This window comes from Engystomops pustulosus, chromosome 10 (genome assembly GCF_040894005.1).
Source record: "Engystomops pustulosus chromosome 10, aEngPut4.maternal, whole genome shotgun sequence".
Lineage (NCBI taxonomy): Eukaryota > Metazoa > Chordata > Amphibia > Anura > Leptodactylidae > Engystomops > Engystomops pustulosus.
Genome location: NC_092420.1, coordinates 47,221,403 through 47,248,771, shown reverse-complemented (window position 1 = coordinate 47,248,771; position 27,369 = coordinate 47,221,403). Strand labels below are relative to the sequence as shown.

Here is a 27,369-nt window from a genome sequence, read left to right as displayed (position 1 = left end):
TGCGAACAAAATAGTATGTTAAGAACAATATATATGTGTGAAGAACACATTGAAGAACAAGGGGAGCAGGACAGAGACACCGGGGCAGCGGCAGCACGGAGACATCAGGGCAGCGGCATAGAGATCGGGGAGACTTAAGTGGAAGAAGAGGAGCGGATCCCGGGACAGCGTATCTCCCCACAGGTAAGCAAATGTGCCGAACATCTGCAATCTATTCTTCACTGTGTTTTTCACTGCGTTTTTCACTTAAATGATCATGTGTTCACTGTTTTTATTCTATTCTTCACTGTTCTTCACATCTGCTAACTTGTCGGGAGATAATATACGCGCGGAACAGTGAAGAATAGATTGCAGATGTTTGCATACCTCTGCTAACTTATCAGAAGACATTCTTTTTCAATTAAATAACACATTTTATTCCCGAACCATGGTCCCTTTGAAAAATGCTCGAGTCTCCCATTGACTTCAATGGGGCTCGTTATTTGAGACGAGCACTCGAGCATCTGGAAAAGTTTGTCTCGAATAACGAGCACTCGAGCATTTTAGTGCTCGCTCATCTCTAATAAGTAGGCATTTGCCTCCCAGTCTATTTTCAGGTAGCCTATGATGTAAACCCCGCTCCTCTAACAGTGCCGGATTTATCAGAAGGCTCTAACTCAGGGGTCCCCAAACTACGGCCCGCGGGCCACTTGCGGCCCGCGGACCGTTTCTATCAGGCCCCCGTCCCATCCAGCGCCGAGCCCCGGGATCCGGATTTGTTATTTCGGGGCCCCCGGGCTGGCGCTCCAGTACGGCAGTCAGGCAGGGGCCTCCGTCCATCCGGACAGGAAGCTCCTGCCCGTCACTGAATAGTGCTCGATGCGGCCGGAAACGGCCGCTCGAGCACTATTATTGCAGGTGGAGCGATGTGGCCGGAAGACAACCCCGGCGCACATCGCTCCTTGAACCTGGATGCGCGGCCGCGTGATTACGTCATCACGCGGCCGCGCACCGCTTCCTGTCCGGCAGCAGCCCGAAGAAAGAAGATGCAGGAGCCAGAGGTAAGTACAGGGCTTTTATTATTTTTTTTAAAACAGCAGTAGAAACATTGTGGCTGCCCTAATATATGAAATTATGGATTATGGGGCAATTATAGAAAATAATAATGGAGGGGCAGCATAGGGAATAGTTATGAGGAGCAGGATAGGAAATAATTAATTATGAGGGGGCAGCATAGGGAATAATTAATTATTTCCTATGCTGCCCCTCATAATTAATTATTTCCTATCCTGCTCCTCATAATTAATTATTTCCTATCCTGCTCCTCATAATTAATTATTTCCTATTCTGACCCTCATAATTAATTATTTCCTCATAAGGGGTAGCATAGGAAATAATAAATTATAAGGGGCAGCATAGGAAATAATAAATTATGAGGGGCAGCATAGGAAATAATTAATTATGAGGGGCAGCATAGGAAATAATTAATTATGAGGGGCAGTATAGGAAATAATTAATTATGAGGGGCAGTATAGGAAATAATTAATTATGAGGGGCAGCATAGGAAATAATTAATTATAAGGGGCAGCATAGGAAATAATAAATTATGAGGGGCAGCATAGGAAATAATTAATTATGAGGGGCAGCATAGGAAATAATTAATTATGAGGGGCAGCATAGGAAATAATTAATTATGAGGGGCAGTATAGGAAATAATTAATTATGAGGGGCAGCATAGGAAATAATTAATTATGAGGGGCAGTATAGGAAATAATTAATTATGAGGGGCAGCATAGGAAATAATTAATTATGAGGGGCAGTATAGGAAATAATTAATTAATTAATATTTTTTTTATTTTTAAACTTCAGTCCGGCCCTCCAACGGTCTGAGAGGGACAGTGATCGGCCCCCTATGTAAAAAGTTTGGGGACCCCTGCTCTAACTTCTAGTGGACAGCTGCATTATAACGTTTGCTAGAATTGGCACATGTTATATCTAGGGCGAAAGCATGCAGCAGAGACATGCTGGCCCATTTTGCTGCCTTGCATGGCCCCCTTCATGCCCACTTGGAAATGAGGTGGCTTAAAAGGGAAATTAATTGCAATTCCCGGTGGTCCATGGACTATATACAGATTTTCCTCACAGTTGTCAGTGCCATTCGTTTCAGCTCCCAATTTTCCTCCCCTTGCTCTACTAGGGTGTCAAAGCTGAAGCAGAAAGCCTAGGACCACCGACAATTAGGCGTCTAATTAGAATATTGTAAGCCAAATCTATTGACAATTTTTGAGTAACAATGGGGCCTAAAAATAAATTACAACTGAGCAGGAGTTGGTGGATGTTAAAAGTTAGGTAGACTTTTACATATATACAAACATCTTCCCTTTAACTTTCTTATGTGTACAATCTTTTCTTTAACCATTTAATGACATCCATACAGGGCTTTACCTCAGTCATTGGGGCCTTAAGCTAGGATGATTTCTCTTTAGGCTAGGTTTCAATGTCAGCATAGGTGAAGTATAGCACAGGTCTGTTCCAGGCATAGCAGATGCTCAGCTATCTCATTACAACAGTCTGGATCACTGCTGGGATTTAAATTGTTTATCAGAGAGGGTACTCTATCTTTCCTCCTACTGGCACCCAGAAAAGAGATTGCAGGGTGCTGTTTCTGTGGTAACCGGAGGTCTTGCTGTAGCCTCTGGGTCTGGCTTGTAGGGGAGGTTATAAAGCCCTCCATTCAGATGAGGTGTTGTAAGAAAGGTGGCAAGGGTCACACGGAGGATCCTAAGCCACAGTGCAGTGAAACAAGAAAAACAAATAACCCAACAAGATAGCAGGTAAATTACCGAATCAGCATCCAAAAGATATAGTCAAAAGTACGAAAGCGGAGATCGATAAACCAAATTAATGATATAATAGCAAATAGCCAGCACAGACAAGAAACAGAGCTTTAAAAAACTTATAACCTGCAGGGTCTGATAGGACTGGGTAGGTATGTATTGGATATTCCAGACACACTTCCAGCAACAATGTGGATGAGCCTTCTCCACACCAGTGACCATTTTTCTGGACACTGTGTTTGGGTAAATATGCAAAAGGCTAAACCACAGTTCACACACTGGAAAAAAAACAGATACTAAAGCCCTCTAAGCCGTATACCATGGACAAAGGATGATGCCAGCACGAATATTACAGGTTTATTGATGAGGTATCAATTACTTACATAGACAATAGCACCATTAAAATCTATGAATCGTCCTGTAAAAAAATAAGCCCCAATACGGCTACATTGATGCAAAAATAAAAAAAGTTATTTGTCTTGGCATGCAACAAGGCATAGCTCTGACAAAAAACAGCTCTGATTGGCATCCCCTGCTGTTAAGTCAACTGATTCTCTGCATATCATTCTAGCAGAACTTCCATCAGGAGGGATTACTAGTCCCAGTCCCATTACGGCAGCGCACAGGAGAGGAGGAGGGATGAGGCCAGATATACGCCCTCACAACGGCTGTGTGAATGCAGCCTTAGTCTGCGAGGTGAAAGTATAACTCTAATAACCTCCGTAATTACTGAATGTCAGCATTCAACACCATTTTGACTAATAATTTGATGCTAATTGTTGGCCTTCAATTAGTGAGAAGTCCAAATCCAGCCTGGCAACTTATGGAAAACTGCAAGTGTTTGCTTTAATCTTTAACGGTATGGTTACCCTGCAAAACTTCACAGAGCTTTCCACCACAGAAATTTCCCAATTGAATATTGCTTTTTATTTTCAGTAAAACCACCTGTATTGTGCCCGAATATAGGGCGTCTTTCTGTTAGTGGACACAACCTCTTTTACAAGAGCCACATGAAACAAAATCTCTGCACCATACTAAGATATGATAAAGTAATCTCCAGAATAGGCAGAGGACTACTTACAGCTTTACATAAGATTATACAGTAGTCTTCTGGCCATTCAGGGTTTACTGCATCTTAACTTTATATGATGCAGGGAGTTCAGTTTATATGGTTATAGGTTGGTCATGGAAATGTCTTCACAGTTTTGAAAATGATAGTTTTGGCTGATCTTAAACCCATGTAACTTTAGCTAACAGTTTGCTGACTTCTCCTATTTATGCTAGTTCTTCCTTCTACCAATTAGTACCGCTTACAACGAGGGGCCGCTTTTAGCTCCTACTTTGCCTCTGGGTGAAGTTTATTAACATAATAGCCAGGGGTGGGATCCCACCATCTCTCCGGCTCATACAAGCCGGTTATTCAAATTTATTTTTTTTTAATCAGATGGTCTTTATTCAAGCATATACATTCAGTATCAAATTGTGTTGCATACATAGATAGTTGCATGAATACATCAATTACAGTGTATATTGAAGGGAAATATAGATTGTATACACAATCCCCCCAAGGAAAAGAAAACTCCCGCAACAAAAAGAAAACAACTTCCCTCTTCCCATCGGTTTGTGTTCCCCTAACCAGAGGCTGCTACCCTCAACTACTGTACATCATGCTGTACCTCCCCGTCTCCTACGTCACCACTACCAATTCTCCTAGTCTCACTTGCATCCCCCTTCTAAGTAATTCCTCCGTCCCTAGTTCTGGGTAATCCAACCATTTATGGCATTGCTTTTCAAACTTCCCCACTGCATCCCGCTTTAAATATACCCATTGTTCCATTCGAAGTGTAGCATTTACTATTTTTTTAACTTCTGTAATGCCAGGAGAGTCAGCATCCAGCCAGTGTATAGCAACAGTTTTTTACATATCGCCAACTGTTCTACCCTGGTAGTCTCCAAATTCCCTACGCAGCCCAACACACAGAGTTTCAGATCAGTCCTCCCTGCCACACCAAACACTCATTCACTCAATCCACCAACCCTGTCCCAAAAGTCTGACTCCCACTAATTATTTGTATAGCCGACATATCTTATTCATCAATTTCAATGTCAGGTATTGTTGTACACTATCCCCTAGCTTCCCTGCTTCCAACATCGCCATAGGGGTTAATGTTCCCCCAAAATGTCTGAACACTGGCGGACACCAGGGCCCACTGACTAAAGTGTTGGCACTGTGCCGCCAAATAATACGCCCATGCATCCAGGACCGCCAACCATCCTTTTAAACTTGGGTAGCTTTGCTAGTTTAATTTGATGGTCCCCCGTTTCCAAATTAAGTCTCTAAATTGCCCATAAATTCTTTGGAACCAGTATTTCGGTATTGTGCTCATTTTGAGAAGATTTGCCCACCCCAGAGGAGATAAAGGAAGTTTCTTCCACACTCTTATTCCAAAGCATATAACTGTCAGTAACTGTGCCATGTTCAGATCTATAAAATCCAATACCTTCCTAGTGATTCCTAAACTCCTCTACCACTGGGATGTCCCAACCACCATTCTTTAGCATATTTCTCGAGCCTGTGGCAATATGGCGGACTTCATCCAATTAATACGCATCCCAGAGTAGTACCCAAACCACACAGTAACCTCCATCACCACTGGAAATAATTGGTGTTCTTTAGAAATGAAAAGCAAGACGTCATCCACATATAAAGCGATTCTCTCTTCCCCCCACTACAGTATACTGAAAGCCATAAATACCATCATGCTGCCGAATCCAGCAAGCCAATGGCCATAGCCAGTGCAAACAGCAGGGGCGACAAGGGGCACCCCTGCCGCATGCCCTGCTATAATGAGAACTGTTCAGAAATAGCCCCATTCACCTGGACACTCGCTGCGAGCGATTGATAAAGTAGACAAACCATCAGATAAAGTTGGGTCCAACTCCCAGCTTTGCAAGAACAGCACGCATGTAGCCCCATTCTATGCTATCGAAGGCTTTAGCAGCGCCCAAAGAGACTATCACTGCTTCCTCCAGTTCTTGTGGTCCTGTGATTAATCGTCATAGATTCGGACGGAATAAATCCTGATTGATCCCTATGTATTACCGATCCCACCACTGATCCCAGTCTATTATCTGAAACCTCAGCTAGGATTTTTATGTCTGATGTCAAAAACATTAAACTACCCTCCTCGAAACAGCAAAGTACCCTACTTAAAACTCTCCTCCAGTGTCTCCCACCATTGCTGCAGTAAAATATTCCCAAATTCCTTATATACTTCTGCCATAAGCCTATCTATCCCTGGGGCCTTATCATTTGCCATACCTCACACCGCTGCTTCCAACTCTTCTAGGGTGATCGGGGCCTCCAGACGCTCCCTTGCTTCTAGTCTCAACACTGGCATATCAATTTCCCTCATAAATTTCCCCAACTGGGCCGCAGTGTAATCCACCCTCGTTGCATATGGATGCCTATAGAAGGTGCCAAAAACTATCCATTTGGTGACAGAGATCAAGCTACCTCCCATGTCCTTCAACCCATACACATAGTAATGTTCTTTCTGGGCTTGCGCCATTTTGCCAGCAGCCTACCCATCAGCTCCCCCTCCACATAATACTGTTGTTTTAAAAACATAGGTTTGTCTGTCTATTCCATCAAATGCTCAGTAAACCATTGCTGTGCATCTACCCATGCTTTCTCCGACTCTAACTTGAAGCATAAAGCCATAAAGCATTCATCCCCCCCCCCCCACACACACACAGTTAACTGTTAGCAAGATAGGGGTATTGTCCGATAATGTCCTCGGTACTACTCCACCTTCTCCCACACGAGGCAAATCTATATTTCCCATCACAGGTCAACATATTGAAATCCCCCATCACTATTAAGGGCACATCTGGCAGCTAAGCCAGTTTCTCCATATGGTCTCTTAGAGGTATTGGGGCGGGTATGTATACGACCACTAACACACATTACCATCTGTATATCTGACCATGTACCGCTACATACCGGCCCTGCCGGTCTGTAAATGTAGAATAGCATATTAAGGACAGTACCTTGTTGATGGGCAAGCTCACCCCTCTAGAGTAACTCATGTGGAAAGAATGGTACCCTTGAATGAATCCCACCTTTGTGTCCTTTGACAGATGCATCTCTTGTAGCCCTGCCACCTGTGCTGAATTGTCTTTGACATAATCAAATATTGCCTTCCTCTTCCTAGCCGATCCCAGGTCCCGGACATTCCAGGACAAACATGCAAATTTCTCAATCATTGTCATACATTGTCATCTCCTTTTTTGCATGCATATTTGTCTTTTTATATAGTATATGTTAACATCTGGTTTTAACTATAAAGTTTATATTACAGCATATGTTTTATGCATTAAACATCAGATTATTTACAAACTCTAGACCACGGTGTTAAACCCAAGGCCTTTGGGCCAAATCCGGCCCGTGGCCTTGTGTTATCTGACCCAGCTCTGGGAGTGCCGCATAGAGACAGGGTCCAATATTCACCTTTCCCCGCTCCCCAAAGCAGCAGCCATCCTCTTCGTCTTCGCCCTTGTGTGCCCCCATTGTAAATGCCAGCTCCGAAGCCAGCACACTTTATGTCGACGTCATCACGCGTCATCACGCGTTCAGGCTACAGAGCTTTCGCGTACAATAGGCGCGCACAGGAGCGAGGGTGGCTGCTGCTTCAGAGTAGCAGGGAAGGTGATTTTATTTTCCACAGCAGTGCAGAGGCTGCTGTGGGAGGGGGGAAAGATGAGGGGCAATGTGGCTGCTGGCAAAAGAGGGAAAGATGAAGGGCACTGTGGCTTCTGGGGGGAGAGTGGGGAAAATTAGGGGAACTGTGACTGCTGGAGGAGGAGGAGGAGAAAGAAGAGGGGCACTGTGGCTGCTGGGTGGGGTGAGATGAGGGTGAACTGCGACTGCTGGGGTGGGTGGGAGGACATAAAGGGAACTGTGGCTGCTGGAGAAAGGTGGAAATGAGAGGGGCACTGGGGCTGCTGGGGGAGGGGGGAAAGATGAGGGGCATTGGAGCTGCTGCTGTCAGGTGGTGTGGGGCACTGTAGCTGCTGGTGGTAGGTTTAGGGCACTGTGGCTGCTGGAGGGTAGGTGTGGGACACTGTGGCTGCTGCTGGGAGGATAGGTGTGGGGCACTGTGGCTACTCCTGGGGGGGCACTGTGGCTGCTTGGTGGGGCCTTCTGGCCGCTGTGGTAGTACTCTGGCTATTGCTTGCTGTGGAGACATATACTGGCCACGCCAATGTCTGAGGCCGTATTCACAAGTGGCTATTGCATTGTGGTTGCTTTTCTTAATGTACAGACTCTTCTTGCAATCACCTATTGAAATAAGAATGCGTTTGCATCTCATTTACACCATGTTCCAAATTATTATGCAAATTGAATTAAGTGTCGTAAAGATAAACATTTTTGTTTTGCAATGAAACTCATGGATGGTATTGTGTGTCAGGGCTTCTTAAGGAAAACTATCTAAGAAGGATGTTCCACATTATTAAGCAGTCCATAAGTTTCAAATAAAATGGGAAAGAAAAAGGACATTTCTGTTGCCATAGAGCATCAAATAGTGCAATGCCTTGGACAAGGTATAAAAATAGTAGATATTTCACGAAAAATAAAGCATGATCATCGTACCGTGAATAGATTTGTGGCTGATTCAAAACACGTGTTTGTGCAGATAAAATTAGGAAGGTTTCTGCCAGGCAACTTTATCGGATTAAGAGAGCAGCTTCTATGGCATTACAAACCAGCAAACAGATATTTGAAGCTGCTGGTGCCTTTGGAGTCCCACTTGCCTCAAGGTTTAGGATCCTTCAAAGACTTGCTGTGGTGCATAAACCTACTGTTCGGCCACCCCTAACCAGTGCTCCGAAGCAGAAATGGTAGCAGTGGGTCCAGGCATACATGACGACTAATTTTCAAACAGTCTTGTTTACTGATGAGCATCATGCAATCCTGGATGGTCCAGGTGGATGGAGTAGTGGATGGTTGGTGGAAGGCTATCATGTCTCAACAAGGCTGCAACATCAGAAACGAGCTGGCAGAGTGATGTCTTGGGTCTGAATCAGAAAGCTGGAAGTTCCTTACGGTTCCTGATGGTGTAAAAATTACCTTGGCAAAATACTTAGAGTGTGGGACTGACCATTTTTTCCATGGCACAAAAAGAAGAATCATTCTTTCCGGAGCAAAATCATCTTTATGCATAATGATGCACAATCTCATGCTGCACAGATACCTCTGTGTCATTGGCTGCTATCGGCATAAAAAGGGGACTATCTTCCCCTGATCTCAACCCTATAGAGAACCTTTGGAGTATCATCAAGCAAAAGATCTATGCAAGTGGGGGACCTTTCACATCAAAACAGCAGTTTCGGGAGGCTATTCTGACATCATGCAAAATAATTCAAGCAGAAACTCTTCAAAAACTCACAAGTTCAATGGATGCAAGAATTGTGAAGGTGATATCAAAGAAGGGTCCTATGTTGCATGTAACTTTGCCTGTTTGGGTGTTTTGGATTGCAATAGCTTTTGATTTCAACGACTGTGACCTCATAATGCTGAAAATTTAACAAATTACCATTTTCAGTTTTTTATAACCGATAAAATGTTTGGAAACTCTGGTGTGCATTTTGTGGCTTTTATATTTTAAAGAATTTACTGTTAACATTGGGAAAAATCAAAATAAAATTTTTTTATTTATACTCTGATGGATAATGACTTCTATTACACGGACTGTCACTGGCATCGACCATTTAGAAAAATCAGAGATAAATATAATTTGCATAATCATTTGAAATGCAGTGTAGTAAATGCAGGAGGAGTGTGTTTGTTTTGAAATGCAACAAAATCAGCACATGTGAACGCAGCCTCCGGTAATTTTTATTTAGTCCCGTTAGTCCTGCCGGACTTCTTCTCTGGCCTACTGCCACGGGTGCCACGTGGGAGCCGGCGCGCGTCCATCGCTCCTCTCCACTGTCTGCAGCGATGGGAACATACCTCCGGACTGCATTCCCGGCAAAGCTCTTTATCCGGACCGCGGGGTGAGAGGACCTGCCTCCATTCCTTCCTGGGCTGTTGTCAGCCGGGCGACAGCACCATCTAGCAGCAGGGGGATCCGCTCCGGTCCTGGGGTAACCCATCTCGGCCCTGGTTGGCACCTGAGAGGGAGAGCAGGCCCCCGCATGCAACCCCCCTCTGCGCTCTTCTGCAGACAGCCTTACGCCCTTCACTCTGCTGTCTCATGTACCCTGGACTCCCACCGTTGCCCCAGCACTACAAACTGATCTGGCTCCAGGATTTAACCCTTCCATTGCCGGCAACCTCAAAGCGAAGGTAGGACTGCTCATTTCAGTGCCCCTGGCTACTCATTCTGGGGACCCCTGTTGGTGTATAGTATCAACTCCATTTTATATTAACCCTTTCCGGCCCAGTCTGCTACCATGGGCAATAGGAGAAAAACAGCCAAGCTATCTAAGGCAGCAAGTGCATCTGTGCCTCCCTCAGATGATGAATCCATCCCAAAAGCCCCCCTGCTCCATTCCTTAGAGCCGTTGGATGCTCAGGATTGCTCTACCTCACAAGCTGTGTTGGCACAGATACAGTCTAATGCTTCAAAAAAGTTGGGGAAATTTTCCCACACACACCCCTGCTCTCCTCAGGGGTCCCCGAATCCATCCCCCTCCCTCTTTGACAATTCCCAAAGCCACAGCTTGTATGCCTCAAGGACACTACTGACCCATCTGTGGTGCTTGACCGCAAGTTTGCAGAGGTGCTGGCGGCCATAAACATGTGCCAGTCTAAACTTGTTACCAAAGTGGATGAGCTAAGACAGGACTTTGTTATACTGAGCCATAACGTTCATAGAGCCAAGGAACGTATTACAGAAACAGAGCACAGAATATCTGAGGTGGAGCCCGGCTGCTGCATTTCAGGGACAGGAATTCTATACTAACGGCGGTCCGCACCACGGGTGAAATCCGTTATGCTGATAATAGAGTGTCTTTTTATCCTGACCTCTCTGCATCAGTATGAAAACAACAAGCTCAATTCACAGAAGTCCGTGCTCGCCTCCAGGACAAGGGATATAAGTATTCCATGATATATCTTTCAAGGCTTCATATTGTGGATGACCAGAAGACCAGATTCTTCACTTCTCCATCCAAAGCCCTTCACTGGGTTGATGCTGCCCCTAGAGCAGCTGCTGGGAGGCCCCCGCCTTCTGAATGATAACTGATAATATACTTTCATGCTGCTATATGTCTCCCCCTTATTTTGATGTATACCTGATTTTGCAGGGGTCTACTGTCTCCCTGTACTTCCTGGCCAAAAAACCAGGCCATTTGACAAGACCCTGGAATGTTGGAGGTGTGATGTCCCTGACCTTTCTGATGATGACTGGGGGAGTGCAAGGGACTTCCTGATCCAGTCTAAATTTCTCCACCAAGTGTATTTCACTCCTGCAAAATTATTTGCATGGGAGTAATGCCCAATAATTTATGTTTCCGCTGTAAGGCTGAAGTTGGTTCCTTCCGGCATTGTGTCTGGACCTTCCCTAAGATTCATGTTTTTTGGTCGAAGTGCTGGAATTCCTTAATCAACACTTTGAATTCCTGTGTATAATGTCCCCCTCTGCATGTCTTCTTGGCATTATGAATGAGGTTATCAATGGCCACTATGATAAAATCTTCTTCAGGTACACCTTATACTATGCCCGGAAAGTGGTGATGATGTCTTGGAAAGACCAGGACCCTCCCCTATTAAAATGGTGGATACTACTCATTAACAGTGTTGTTCCCCAATACCGCTCTTTGTACGTAAACAGGAAGTGCCCCCAGAAATATAAGCGCATCTGGTCCAGATGGTGTGAGAATCCCCATGCTGCCTTATAATTCCTTATGGTCTTCGCTTATTCCCATAAAGAAGGAGACTGAGTGTATGGGTGTGTATGTGTGAGTGTAATTGTCTAAACGTCAGCGTTGTTCCACGTCTTAGCAAGAGGTCCGGCTACAATGTTTTGCTTTTCAGCTTTGTATAATACTCCACATGTATTTCATAAGTAATGTAACATCCTGACTATTACCTCCTAATGACATTAATACTTCTGTATTGTGGTGGAAAAATATGTAACAGCCGGCAATCTCGTTAATCTGTTTGTTTTTTAAATGTACAAAAAGTTAGTAAATTGCAAAAATAAACACTATTATAGAGTAATAAAATTACCATCGGACTCTTTAAGGCAACCGCGATGCTGTTGTGACCCCTGGTGCAAATGAGTTTGACACCCCTGCTCTAGACCATTGAGAAGGCAACAATCTTTTTATAGCATGATAACCTTAACTCCTTACCGACACTAAACATAGTAGTACATCACAGTCAGCAGTTACTTACCGACACAAGATGTAATAGTACATCAAGCTTCTGGCACCAACTCCAGAACAGAGCTGGCACCAGAAGCAGTGGGTGTCAGCTGTATCTTAAAGCTTAAGCTTACACCCTCCTCTAACACCTGAGCTCAGAAATTCCTCCGATCATGGGTGTTAGCCCCTTACATGCCACGGTCACACATGACCGCAGAGTGTAACAGGCTTCTGAAGTGATTTGGCGCTTACCGGGGGTGTCGGCTACGCCGATGACAGCCACGAGGTCTGGCCAGTGCCCCGGGGCTGCCCGATTTCCTCCTGCCTCCAGACAAGAGCCCGCTGTAGCACACTGAGCATGTGCAAATAACACATTGAGCATGTTAGATAACACAGTGCAATGCACCTGTATTGCACTGTGTTAGATGAATAAGAGCTTAAACGCAGGATCGCTTTTTCAAACAGGAAAACAAAAAAGTTTAACACATAAAGTCTTTTTTTATAAAAATAATTAATTAAAAGTCGCCTAAACACCAACATTCTCATAGACATCTAATAAAGTACAAAAAACACAAAATCACAAAAAACCCTATATTTAGTATTGCTGCATCCATAACAATAAATCACTAACATTATTAAACCCACTGAATGAACCCCGTAAAACTTGCCAAAAATTTACATTTTTCATAAAATCATTTAAAGGACATCCATCACCAGATCAAGGATTGTAAACTAAGCACCCCCACATACTAGTATGTGCTCCCTCTGGCAGGATTTTTAAGAAAAAAAGGCTTTTTATATTATGTAAATGAGTCTGAGGGGTTCTGGGCTCCATAGGAATGAATGGAGTCTGGAGTCCCTCAGGCTCATTTACATAACTTTTAAAGCCTTTTTTTTCTTAAAAACAAGGGCATATGAAGCTAAAATAATAGCAGATCCTGCCAGAGGGGGCACATACCAGTATTTTTCTGTATGTTTGGTTTACAATCCTTCATCTAGTGATAGATGTCCTTTAACAAAAATGTTCCAAAAAAGTGGCAAAATGGTACCACTAAAAAGAAGAACTCAACATGTAAAAAATAAGCTCTAAACCATCTCTGTCAACCAAAAAAATATTAAAGTTATATCTCCAAAAAGATGGCAATCAGAGATGAGCGAGTATACTCGCCCGAGCTTGATGCTCGTTCGAGTATTAAGGTACTCGAAACGGCTCGTTGCTCGGATGAGTATTTCCCCTGCTCGAGATCGAGCACTTAATTAAAAAAACACAGTGAAGAACAATTAAAAATGTAATAAAAACAGAGAACAGAGTGAACACAGGATCATTTAAGTGAAAAACACAGTGAAGAATAGATTAAAGATGTTCGGCACATCTGCTTACTTGTCGGGAGATACGCGCAGAACGGTGCGAACAAAATAGTATGTGAAGAACAATATATATGTGTGAAGAACACATTGAAGAACACGGTGAGCAGGACTGAGACACCGGGAAGCAGCACAGAGACATCGGGGCAGCACTGAGACATCGGGAAGGACAGAGAGATCGGGGAGACTTCAGTGGAAGATGAGGAGTGGATCCCGGGACAGCGTATCTCCCGACAAGTAAGCAGATGTGCCGAACATCTGCAATCTATTCTTCACTGTGTTTTTCACTGCGTTTTTCACTTAAATGATCCTGTGTTCACAGTTTTTATTCTATTCTTCACTGTTCTTCACATCTGCTAACTTGTCGGGAGATAATATACGCGCGGAACAGTGAAGCAGTGAATACATCTGCTAACTTATCAGAAGACATTCTTTTTCAATTAAATAACACATTTTATTCCGGAACCATGGTCCCTTTGAAAAATGCTCGAGTCTCCCATTGACTTCCATGGGGCTCGTTATTCGAGACGAGCACTCGAGCATCTGGAAAAGTTTGTCTCGAATAACGAGCCCTCGAGCATTTTAGTGCTCACTCATCTCTAGTGGCAATATGAAAACAAATGGGATTTTCTCTATAAACATTTTTATTTTAATCTAAAAAAAACACTTGTTTTGGCTGTGCTACTCAATCACTCCTCAGGTCTAAGTCTCCACCTTTTGGCGCGTGTACAACCCCTACCTCCCCCACTGATGTCAGCTCACATGTGGTGATCTAATACATAAGCAGAATGGTTGGGGCTGAGAGATGAGGGATGATTGAGCAGCACAGACAAAAAAAGTGGTTTGTTTTAAGCCATACGCGCACCAGGATGTTATAGTACGTCCCTGCGAGAAGATACTTCCCGCAAGGGAATGTTCTATAACGTCCCGCTTCTAGCACCGGCTCACGAATGGAGACGGCACCAAAAGCAGTGGCTGTCAGCTGTATATTACAGCTAACACCGTGCTAACACCCGCATTGGTCTAACATCCTCGTTGAGATCCGGCACCAATTGTGAGTGTTAACCCTTTACACGCAGCAGTCATGCATGACTGTGGCGTGTAAGGGTCTTCCCCCTATGGATTGTTCCTTGCAGTCAGAATCCTTCGGGGTCTGACTGTAAACTGTCTGCGTCTGTATCCTCAGAAAGTTTACACTGCTGAGCATCGCTGGTTCAAATTCAAGTATGTACAAGTAAAAAAAAGTTAAAAACACTAATGTTTAAAAATTAGAAAAAATAAAAAATAAATACATAAAAATATTAGCCCCTAAATGTCAGTTTCACATAAAAACACTTAATAAAGTATAAAAAACACAAACTCACAAACCCCCCCCCCCACACACACACATATTTGGTATTGCCACGTCCGTGACAATCTAAAAAAATTCCAAAGAAAGATACTTTTTAATTAATATCTTTAAAAAATGCTCCAAAAAGTGATTAAAAAAATGTTACACACTCTAAAATAAGCCCACTAAAAAGAACAACTCTTCTAGCAAATAATAAGCCCCTAACCAGATTTGTCAGCAGAAAAAAAAGGAATACATATGAAAAGATGGTGATGCTAAAATGAACAAGATTTTCTCCAAATTAGCTTTTATTCAGTAAAATTAAACAAAATACACAAAACCCACACATATTTGGTATATATGGGTATATAACTTTTAATTAATACCCTTTAAAAAATGCTCCAAAAAGTGATAAAAAAATGTATGCACTCTAAAATAAGACCACTAAAAAGAACAACGCATCACGCAAAAAATAAGCGCTCAACTAGATTTGCCAGCTGAAAAATAAAAAAGTTGTGCATATAAAAGATGGTGATGCTAAAATTGACTACATTTTCGATTGATTCCTTTTTATTCTGCAAAAATGGGAATTTTTTTTAAAAAAGCCATATAAATGAGGTATTTTCAGAATCGTGGTGACCCATGGAATAAAAATAATATACTATTTTTATGGTTTGGTAAACGGACAAAAAAAACTTCCTAAAAATTGATGAAATTGATGAAAAATTCATTTCTTACACCAACAAAGAGTTAATAAAATCTCACCAATTAGCTATAGATGCCCCAAAATGATGTTTCATAAAAGTGCATCTCATGTGGCAAAAAAATAATAAGTCCCAATAGGTCCCCATTAAAAAAAGAAAAAAAATTATATCCTGTACAATGTGACAATGCAAATCTGCTCTGGATGGCGCCTCCTTCCATTCTATGCCCAGGCGGTGCACCCGCACAGCAGGTTATCACCACATATGGGGGATTGACACTCGGGAGAAATTGGGTATGAAACTTTGTGGAGCCTTTTTTCATTTAATCCATTGAAAATGTTTAATTTCCCACCCAAAATGAATGTATTGTCAAAAAAATTACAATCTGTAGACCGCACCTCCATTTTGTTTCAACCGCTATAAAACACTTAAAGGGAACCTACCACCCCGATTCTACCTATAAAGGTAGAACGGGTGGTAGGTGGATGAATGGGACGTGAGGATAGCCCTTTTTTGGGCTAATCCTCACGTCCCGGTTATCTTTTAGAAAACTTTAATGCAGGCATATGTAAATTTTTTTAGGCGGCTACCGGGGCGTGGAGTAGCCGGACATGAGGCTACTAGTCGCGGCTACTCCACGCCCCAGTAGCCACGTTACTCCGCCTACCATTTAATCTTCGGTGCGCAGCTCCTCGTGCCCTTGTCCGAGTCCCCCGGCATCTGCAGCCTTCTGCGCATGCGCAGTAGAGCCAGCCTCGGAGCCTCGGCCGTGCAGCTGAAGGCCTGCGTTCTGCGCATGCGCAGAACGCCAGGGACTAGGATGAGGGCGCACTGCTACGAGGAGCTGCGCGCCGAAGATTAAATGGTGGAGTAACGTGGCTACTGGGGCGTGGAGTCACCGCGACTAGTAGCCTCATGTCCTGCTACTCCACGCCCCAGTAGCCCCAAAAAAAGGGCTATCCTCACGTCCCATTCATCCACCTACCACCCATTCTACTTATATAGGGTTAAAGTGTTATGAGTATAGCTATTGTTTAGGCCTCTCACAGTCAATTAGAAGTTGAGCAGGTCCATCTAAATACGGATTTTGGTGATTTTACTAAAAATGTGAAAATGGCCTCATAACATTCTAGTAAAATATGTGGAATCTTAAGAAACCAAGCCAACATAAAGCAGAAATTTATGAAATGTAAATTATGAATTTATTTGGGTGCTATGACTATCTATCTGCATCAAAAATAGAGAGCTTTTTTCACAAAAGATTTCATCCAAATTTTAAAACTAATTTGAAGTACAATGTGTCATGAGAAAACAGTCTCAAAATCCCCTGGATATTTTAAAGCGTTCCAAAGCTATAAGCATTTATAGTTACACAGGGCAGATTTGAAAAAAGGGACCGTGTCCTAGAGGCCAAAATAGACTAGGTCCTGAAGGGGTTAAATGCATCCAAACCAAAGCAAATGCTGGTAGTAGGCACATGATTATGACAAGGAGACAGGTAAGTTAAAACACATAGTTATATTGTAATGAAAATGCTCAGAAAATGGACAAAGGCATCTTTGCAATGCAGGTGTGATGGACTTTTTAATTATTGGAGATCTTTTAATTGTTATTGATCATCATTAATCTATTTGACTAGCAGAATAGCCAAGAAAAGCAGACGGAAATTGCTAGACTTATGATACATGTTCCATTATGTGTGTTTTTATGTTGAGCTGTATTATCTGGAGCTGCATGTGAAATGAGTAGCCTGGAGTCAGAGGGCTCCTGACTGCTTAGCTGGGGGTGGGGACACTATATGCAGGCTCGGACTGTCCCACAGGTGAACAATTGAAATTCCAGTCTAAGGCCACATGCACACTGCCGTATATATCGGCCGTATATACGTCCCCCATACATGTGTGTGAATGCTGCCTAACACTGTATGTCGCATTTAACAAATTTACTGTACGTGGAAGGAGACTGCACACAATAATGAGACACTTGTTGCATCACCAATCAGTGGGGACATGTATGGGGCATATGGGAAATGACCATCATGTGTGAATCCTCTTGCCCTAACAAATTTCCATCACCTTAGGGCAGTGATGGTGAACCTTTTAGAGATCGAGTGCCCAAAGGGTGACTCAAAAACCACCAGCTTTTCCCAAAGTGCCAACACAGCAATTTAGGCAGTAACAAACTTATTTCTACCAGAATATTTGAAGTTCAATCCGACACCTTTTCACTGTTTGGACAGGGCCAAGAAGCACAGGATGGGTCACTTTACAATAGCAGGGCACTACTTGGACTACCTGAGACTGCAGGAAGATGCCATGTCTGGCAAACTCTGTGCCTGGGAGACAGCCTGTGTGCCTCCGAGTTCCAACTCTGGCTTAGGTTCTCCACCACTGCCTTAGGGTGAAGACACACATGGCGTTTTTGGGAGGTTTTTAGTAGAGCGTTTTTAGATCGGAAAAAACGCTTGCGTTTTTGAGCAGTTTGAATTAAGATAATTGGTGAAACATGTCAAAAACGCATGCGTTTTTTAACGCATGCGTTTTTTACGATCTGAAAACGAACTAACTAAAAACGGCCCAAAAACGCCATGTGTGTCTTCACCCTAAGGCTCTGCACAGTTAGGGGAGAAATAGCCAAGTATGTGTGAAAAAAGCATATCTGTATAGTAATAAATAATAAAGACTGTCTTTATACATCTCTTTCAACCAGGTGTACATGTGGAGACTTTAAAACCTACCTCGTTTTGCAATAAATCTTGAACTAAATCTGCAGTGTTGGTGTACGTAGATGAGGACTAATATAATTTTTAAATTGGCTGCTTATCAAATATCTGTATGAAGTACAGAAGAAAAAAGAGTAAATTCAGGCGAAAATTGAGGATTTAGCATCAGTAATCCAGGGTTAATCCGCCAAAGAACATCTTGGAATAGCTCATGGAGCCAATGCACTGCAATGCAGTGGAGGAATCCTTTCTGCTGTATAAAAACAGATTTGTATATGTCGCAAGTTTTTACATGTTTTATATTAGAGCTGGATTTTAAGGACAATTTATGTGAACCTGATCTGTGTTATTATTTTTTTTTCAAACTTTACTTGTAGTACAGACTAGTCTTATCACATCAATGTTTTGTAGGCACCCGAAAAGCCATTTTAATTTCTATTTTTCACTCCCCACCTTCAAAAATCTATACATTTTTTATTTTACACGAAAAGAGATGCGTGATGGCTTATTTTCTGCGTAACAAATTGCACTTCATAGTGACAGTATTTAATTTTCCATGCCCTGTACTGGGAAGTGAGAAAAAAATTCCAAATGCAGTGAAAATGGTAAAAAAAAGGCATTTGTGGCAGTTTCTTGTGGGCTTGGATTTTACAGCTTTCACTGTGCGCCACAAATGACATGTCTAATTTATGCCTTGGGTCAGCACGATTATGTGGATACCTAACTTGTATAGGTTTCATAATGTTTTCCTACATTTACAAAAATTACCGTATGTACTCGTGTATAAGCCGAGTTTTTCAGCACAAAAAATGTGCTGAAAAACGTCCCCTCGGCTTATACACAAGTCATATAGGAAGTTAAAAATACTTAAAAAATAATAAACGTATATACTCACCCTCCGGTGGCCCCGATGTGCAGCGCTGCTCCCCGATGTCCGTGCGGCTCGTCTTCAGGCTTCCGCACCCGTCTTTCTTCTGCAGGGCGCCACCATTGTTCTTCTCCCGTGGGCGCCTAGTATGACGTCAGCAGCGACGCGTCATACTAGGCGCTGGCTGAGAGAGAGAGCAATGGCGGCGCCCGGCAGAAGAAAGAAGACGGGCGCGGAAGCCTGAAGACGAGCCGCGCGGACATCGGGGGAGCAGCGCTGCACATCGGGGCCACCGGAGGGTGAGTATATACGTTTATTATTTTAATGCTGGGGCAAGCTGTATACTACTGGGGGCAGGCGTATACTACCAGGGGAAGGCTGGGCTGGGCTGGGCTGTATACCACACGGGGCAGGCTAAGGTGCTGTATACTACTGGGGGGCAGTGCTGTATACTACTGGGGGCAGTGCTGTATTCTAATGGGGGCAGGCTGTATACTACTGGGGGCCGTGCTGTATACTACTGGGGGGCAGTGCTGTATACTACTGGGGGGCAGTGCTGTATACTACTGGGGGGCAGTGCTGTATACTACTGGGGGCAGTGCTGTATACTACTGGGGGCAGGCTGGACTGGCTGTATACTATAGGGGGCTGGTTGGCTATATACTGGGGGGGGGTGTCTGTGACCAATGCATTTCCCACCCTCGGCTTATACTCGAGTCAATATGTTTTCCCAGTTTTTGGTGGTAAAATTAGGGGTCTCGGCTTATATTCGGGTCGGCTTATACTCGAGTATATACGGTAAAACCTCCTGTACAAATATATTTTTATGTAATGTTCTGGCGCCAATAACTTTTTCATACTTCAATTTACGGAGCTGTGGGTGGAGACATTTTTTACAACTTTTTATGAAGTTTTCATTGCTATCATTTTTGGGACTGTGTGACCCTTTGATCACTTTTTATTTATTTTTTTTATATTTTTCAAAATGGCAAAAAACTGCCATTTTCAATTTTGGGTGCTATTTTCCGTTACAGGGCAGTGAAAAATCGTTGTTATATTCTGATCGAGCATTTTCGCAGCGATAGCTAATGTGTTTATGACTTTTACTGTTTATTAACCCCTTCTCGACGCAGCCCTTTTTCATATTTGCGTTTTCATTTTTTACTCCCCACCTTCAAAAATCTATTACTTTTTTATTTTTCCATGTACAGCACTGTGTTATGGCTTATTTTCTGCGTGACAAATTACACTTCAAAATAGTTGTATTTAATATTCCTTGCCGTGTACTGGGAAGCAGGAAAAAAATTCCAAATGGTATAAAAAACACATTTGTGCCGTATTCTTGGGGGCTTGGATTTTACGGATTTCACTGTATGTCCCAAATGGCATGTCTACTTTATTCTTTGGGTTGGTACAATTACGAGATACCAAATTTGTATAGGTTTTATAATGTTTTCATACATTTACAAAAATTAAAACCTCCTGTTCAAAAAAATTGGGGGGGATTTTGCCATCCTCTGGCGCTAATAACTTTTTTATACATTAGTATACATAGCTTTTGGAGGTGTAATTTTTTGAGGCTTTTAGAGTCAATAAACGTTTATTGGAAAGTACAAGACAAGTTATACAAAGAGTATTTCTGAACAATCCAAAAACAAAAGTAACAATAGTAGCGTAACAATGTGATGGTTCTCTGAACCGGTAACTTGTATCCCTGAACTTCTTGCCTCATGAGGCTTGAAAATCATGCAGTTTAGGATAAGTGTATTGCCGATGTCGGATCAGTGCTGACTTAAAACAATTTTTGGTCAATTCAAAAGTACTAACATGGCCTCTTAATAGTCAACTAACTGATAAACTCATGTTACTTATCTATGTGCCTGGTCAGGGCTGAGGCTGTGTGGCTTGAGGTGATGAGCAGCGTCAAACAGTTCAGAGTTACCTTCATGCGTGTAAAAAGTTTTTAAGAACAGGAACAAACATTAAAACACAATTACAATCATACATCCAAGCATACAACAATTGACACAGGGAGGAGGTGGAGCACGTCTAGATCAGAATATACAACCAAGGAAAGCATCGGTATCCTGAGGGATGATCTGTAAAGGTGTGAGGTACATTTAAGTCAAGGAACCACCCCAGACGAGACCCACGTAGCGAGGGCAGGTGAGTCTTTGAAGACCAGCCAGGTGGACCACGTGGCGTGAAATCCCGTCACTCTACCCTCATCTATTGCCTTGAGCTCTTCCATCCTATGAATGTATGTCATGGCAGCCACCCAGTCAGCTCTCGACGGGGGTGTGGTTGACCTCCAAAGTCTGGGAATAATCTGGCGTGTGGCGACAAGAAAGTGCCTCAACATGCCTTTTTTAATCTTTGAGATGGGCCCAGACAAAGCTGAAAGCAGAGCCTGTTCTGGAGTAAAAGTCAAATTAGATTTTGTTAAGGCATTATATAGAAGATTGACATCATGCCAGAGGGGTACAATTGAGGGACAGCTCCACCATATATGTACCATTGTTCCGACATGCCTCTCACATCGCCAGCATTGGTCCGAGACCTGGGGGTATATTTGTTTCAACTTTACCGGAGTACGGTACCAGCATGAAAGAATTTTAAAGTTAAGCTCTTGCAGTTTACATGATGATGATAGAACATGAGTTAGTGAATAAACTGTGTCCCATTGCTCTGGGGTTAGCTCCTTACCAATAGCTGATTCCCAAGCCCTAGCGTAGTACGGTCTGCAGTCTCCTGTCTCCCTTGTCAAAAAGATTCCATATAGTAGTGAGATGGTGTGTGTGATTGGGGTCTTGGTGAGGCAAAGTTCCTCAAATGTGGTAAGAGAGGAGTTTAGGGTCGACAGCGGGGCTAATGTTGAGATGAAATTTCGCAGCTGGAAGTATTTAAGCCAATGACCTGAGCTTGCTCCCCCCCCTATATTTGCCAATGGACGAACTCCTTCGTCGGATACCACGTCTCTCACTCTAGGCGCAATTTCCTGGCCCAGACCCAAAAAAGAACTAACTCGGAGCCCTGGTGTAAACTGGGGATTGCCCAGCAAAGGCGACATGGGGCCCGGAACAGCGATTATCCCCAATTTAAGCGCGAACTTCCTCCATATTTGTAGCAGTTTTTTCAACATGAAGGAGGTCGGGAGATGCTGAAGTGTAACGGAAGGAGGAAGCCAAAAGAACCCCAACGCATGGGGGGATGAGAGGTCCAGTTCTGAACGAACCCAAATCTTATCCTCTTTGTGATGAAAGAGGTCTAGAATGCAAGCTCCGATGGCAGCTCTATGATAAGTAGTGAAATCGGGGAGCCCCGCTCCCCCCAAGCGTTTAGGTCTTGTTAGGAGGCTTCTCCGTATGCGGGGAGCAGTGTCTCGCCAAATGAATTGGCGTGCTGCTTTATGGAGGGTCGTGAAGAAAGCACGCGGGATGTCCATGGGTACTGTTTGAAATAGATACAATAGCCGAGGAAGGATATCCATTTTTAAGACATTCATCCTCCCAAACCACGACAGACCTAATCCCTTCCATTTAGCTAAGTCGGCATTGATGGATTTTAGCAGGGGTTCGTAATTCAGGGAGTATAGGCAGCTAGAGTCTGAAGAGATTTGCACCCCCAAATATTTGATAGAGTTGGTAGCCCATCTAAATGGGAAGGTCGAGGCTAAGTGCTTTGTTTCCTCTTGCGTGAGAGAAATATTTAATAGTTCAGACTTTTGTAGGTTAACTTTAAAGTTACTTAGTTTACCAAAGGTGGTGAATTCTTTTAATATTGAGGGGAGTGAAATCTGTGGGTTAGTTACATATAGCAACAGATCATCCGCGAAAAGCGACATCTTGTGATGTGTGTGCGTGATCTGAAGCCCCTTAATGTCGGGATTGTTTCTCAGAGCAATGGCCAACGACTCCATCACCAGTATGTACAGGAAAGGAGACAGAGGGCATCCCTGCCTGGTCCCATTGGAAATTGAGAATGGAAGAGACAATGATCCATTCACTTTGACCCTCGCAGTAGATCTATGGTACAAGGCCAAAATTTTTTCCCTCATTCGGGGTCCCAACCCAATGGAGCGCAAAGTGGATTCTAGGAACCCCCAATGGACTCGATCGAACGCTTTCTCAGCGTCTATAGAGAGCAGGCACATCGGAACACCAGATGTTTTTGCTCTTTCAATCAAAGATATAGTCTTAATGGTGTTGTCCCTTGCCTCCCTTCCTGGGACAAATCCAACCTGTTCCTGATGCACTAAAGAGGGAATGTACGGTTGGAGTCTTAGGGCCAATAATTTGGAATATATCTTCGTGTCTACATTCAGTAGTGAAATTGGTCTGAAATTACCACAATGAGATTGATCTTTCCCTGGTTTGGGAATTACCGTGATATATGCCTGTAAAGCTTGGTCTGGGAAAGGGCATTTCTCTGAGACCGAGTTAAAGGCCTTGGTTAGTAGGGGCAGGACTTCAGACTTGTATGATTTATAGAATCTGGTTGTAAAACCATCTGGGCCTGGGCTTTTACCTGTTTTTAGATTTTTGATGACCAGAGCTACCTCCTCTTCTGAGAAGTTATTTTCCAACGCCTCTGCTGCCTCATTCGGGATTTTTGGAAGGGGGTTTGTTGTCAAGTATGCCTCTACTTGATCAGTAGTTGGGACAGGAGGGCTGGATTCCTGATCTTTTATATTATATAGGGCAGAATAAAATTTGGAGAACTCATCTAGAATCTGGTATTCCTTGTGGACCAGACCTTTGGTCGGGGAATTTATAGAAAAAATATGCGTGGTCGGGGAGCGTGGATGGATCATTTTCGCTAACCAGGCACCGCACTTATCACCATATTCGAAAAACCCCTTGTGCATGCGTTCTCTAGCGCACCTATATTTCTGGTCTAAGATGGAAAGTACTTCCTGTCGTAATAGGGCTATTTCGGCTTTCAGAGTCTCTGATGGAGTGGTTTTATTAACGCACTCCTTATCCGCCAGAGCGAGGAGTGTGGTTTTAAGCTTATGAGCCCTCTCGCGCTTTAACCTGGACCCATGTGCCATGAAAATTTTTTGTAGTTTAAGTTTTGACTCTTCCCAAACACGTATGGGAGGGGTAGCCTCCGATTCGGCAACCTCTATTGCCTTCCTAATTGCTAATTTAATTTCCTCCATGCAAAGAGCATCATCTAGAAGATGATCATTAAGGCGCCATGAGCTCTTACGAACCGGATGAGGGGATCCTTCCAATGAACCAAAGACTGGTGCGTGGTCTGACCACAAAAATGTGTCTATGGAGCATCGTGGAAGCATGTCAAGCAGCCGGTGGGAGAGGAACAAGTGGTCAAGCCTATGGTAGGTGTTGTGTGCTAGGGAATGGTAACTATATTCCCTACCTGACGGATGTAGTGTTCGCCACATGTCAACTAGGTGTAAAGCTCGCAACTCAGCTTTTAGTCTACGTCTTTTTGCATGGGAGACAGATGACCTACCCGCAGTAGTGTCCAGGTCTACGTCCATCACCATGTTAAAGTCACCGCCCAGAATTATATCAGAACCATCTGCGAAGTCTGCCAACATGCGAAGCACCGACACTCCGAAGGGTACCTGGTCAGAGTTGGGAAAATAAACATTAGCAATAGTAAATATAAAACCGCGTAAGCTAATTTTCAGGAACAGAAATCTGCCCTCTGGGTCAAATTTGGAGTCCATGAGCGTGAATTGAAGGGACTTGTGAAATGCTACCGATACCCCCCCAGCCTTACGCTCAGGATGTGGGCAGTGATACCATTTGGAATATAAGTGCGTCGGGCAGGCAGGGACTGCATTAGCTACAAAGTGAGTTTCCTGGAACAGAGCAATAAGTATTTTTTGTTTGTTAAGGCGGTATAGGATTTGACCTCTCTTTGCCGGAGCGTTGAGCCCCTTTACATTAAAGGAGCAGAATGATAACCTCAGGTTGTTCATGATGGCGGCGAACGAGTAGATCCTATCGCGCTCCTAGGTGAGGAGGAACCCCAAGAGCGGGGGACTAAGAAAGGAAATAGAGGAGGATGGTAGTTGAGGGGGAAGGACAGAAGGACGACAAACAAGCAAACAACAGTCAATCCAGAACAAAATACAAAACACAAAAAGAGAGAACACCAGACAAGACGAATAACAAATAGTCAAACCGTCTGGTCTAGATTGGGGTGCAGTAAAATAACACGCGTATAGTTTACTATACACGTAAACCCCTGGGGGATATGTCTAGCTAGAGAGGAGAGATGTGAATTCTATAAACCCCTCTTGAAAGCTGTTTCTGGAGTATTAAGACACGTAATTATCAGGCGTATCCAACACAAATGAACCTTGGAACCCGTGTAAAAGAGAAAAAGATGAATAGTAAATAACCATTTTGGGATAAACAAACTCTTCCAACTCATCATGACACTAGTGTGGACAGTAGTGTATAGTGAGCAAATTATCGTCTGTTGGCCATCCACTAGTCATGAGGTCGGTGCTGAGGATATATTAAACATTCAGCGAGAAATATCAATCAAAGTTACTGGTTATCTCGAGGCCGGGCATTTCTCAGTGGTTGCGGAGCTGGGGGTAGCTGAGCTGCACGTCCTCTTTGGCCTCTACGCCCTCTTTGTCGTGGAGGTCTTGCTGGAGGTGGAAGTGGCGGAGCGATTCCCCTCCATCCTACCGGTACAGGGAGCCTTGGCCATTCAGTAATAACGGGAGCAGGGAAACCCAGGACCTCAGAGATGCCCGGAACATCTGCCGGATGCTGCAGAGTGTATCTCCCACTTGTATGCCGAATATGTAAACAGAACGGGAACCCCCATGAGTAAGGTATGTTTCTTCTTCTCAATTCTTCCAGGAATGGCTTAAGTGCTTTACGTTTAAGGAGAGTGAGGCGTGATAGATCTGGAAGCAGTTGCAGACGTGTGCCTTGGAAATCCACCTCCCCAGCTTCTCTGGCCTTTGTCATTATGGTGTCCTTTATTTGATATTTATGGACCCTGCATATGACATCCCTTGGAGGCTCTTGGGCAGCTGGTTTGGCTTGCAAGGCACGGTGTGCCCTATCCAGCTCCAAGTGTGTGTCCGCTGGGACTTCCAAGAGCGAGTTGAATATTTGCTGCAAGGTGGCGTGAAGACTTGTATTATCCACTGTTTCTGGTAGGCCCCGGATTCTGATATTATTCCGCCTCCCTCTATTTTCTGTATCGTCCAGCTGGTCAGCTATAAATTGAAGCTGAAAGGCATGCGCAGCCAGCATAGAATCGTGGTCATTTACCCTGTTGGCAAGGGTAGAAGAACTATCCTCTAAGGTGGAAACTCTGGCGGCCACTCTTTGAACATCCTCTCGGACCACCCCAATTTCTGCAGCATAAGACTGTTCCAGCCTAGCCACATAACTCTCCATGTCCTCCCTAGTGGGAATGGAACGGAGATGTGTGCGGAGAGCTCGTAATTCTGCTAAAGCTCCCAATTCTTGAGACAACAGGGTTGGCATATAATCACTTGTTTGTCTCGATTGTGCCAATTGAGGTGAAGGTGATGAGTCCTCTGAGAAAGGAGACATGGCTAAATTTGCTCCATCAGGATCCTGAGAGCCATTAGGTGGAATGGAGGCAGATGGATTAAATTCCGCTGGGGAGATGTGTATTGGTGTGGACGGCCATTCCCCATCCTGGGAAGCCCATAACGCCGGGGAGCACATGTTCCCATATGAGGCTGTCACTTTAGGTGATGGCACCCTGCCCTCATGGAAGGTGTGTGATGGTGAGTCCCCCAATGCTCTATTATCTCTTGGGGAGTACGATCCAGAGCCCTGATAGGGGGAGGGGGGCTGCCCTTCATCCCCACATGCTGGTGCACCCCTGTATTCCTGCTTCCCTGGAGAGACTCTCACCTCTGACACTTCTGAGGCCATGGAAGATCGGGGCCTCGCTGGAGCCGGCTGTGAAAGGTCCCCCTCCATCTCCATCTTGCTGGGACAGCTATGTGGCGCTGTCTGGAGCGTCTTCCCCGAGGATGTTGTCGGGGCATCTGCCGGTGAGCCACTGCTTGACAGGGTGATGTCAGCGCTTAGCTCCCGCTGCACCACGCTCCCGCGCTGCACGGCGGGTTCCGCCATCTTGGCGGCTCTCTTCAGCGGGGGATGCTCTGCGCTCGTAGCGCTATGACTGCTCCGACCCGATGG

At 44.0% G+C, this 27,369-nt stretch overlaps 1 protein-coding gene across 5 annotated transcripts in view; it reads right to left on the bottom strand.

The window, feature by feature from the left end:
- The window catches only part of PDC (phosducin), a 60,610-nt gene that overhangs the window by 6,520 nt on the left and 26,721 nt on the right, over positions 1-27,369 (bottom strand). Inside the window, exon 2 of one of the 5 annotated variants that reach the window (XM_072127229.1) lies at positions 24,665-24,779. The exons of the other annotated variants lie outside the window; for them this stretch is intronic. The gene's annotated coding sequence lies outside the window, so the exon portion shown is untranslated. The remainder of the gene's footprint in view (positions 1-24,664; positions 24,780-27,369) is intronic. 5 annotated transcript variants of the gene reach the window in all.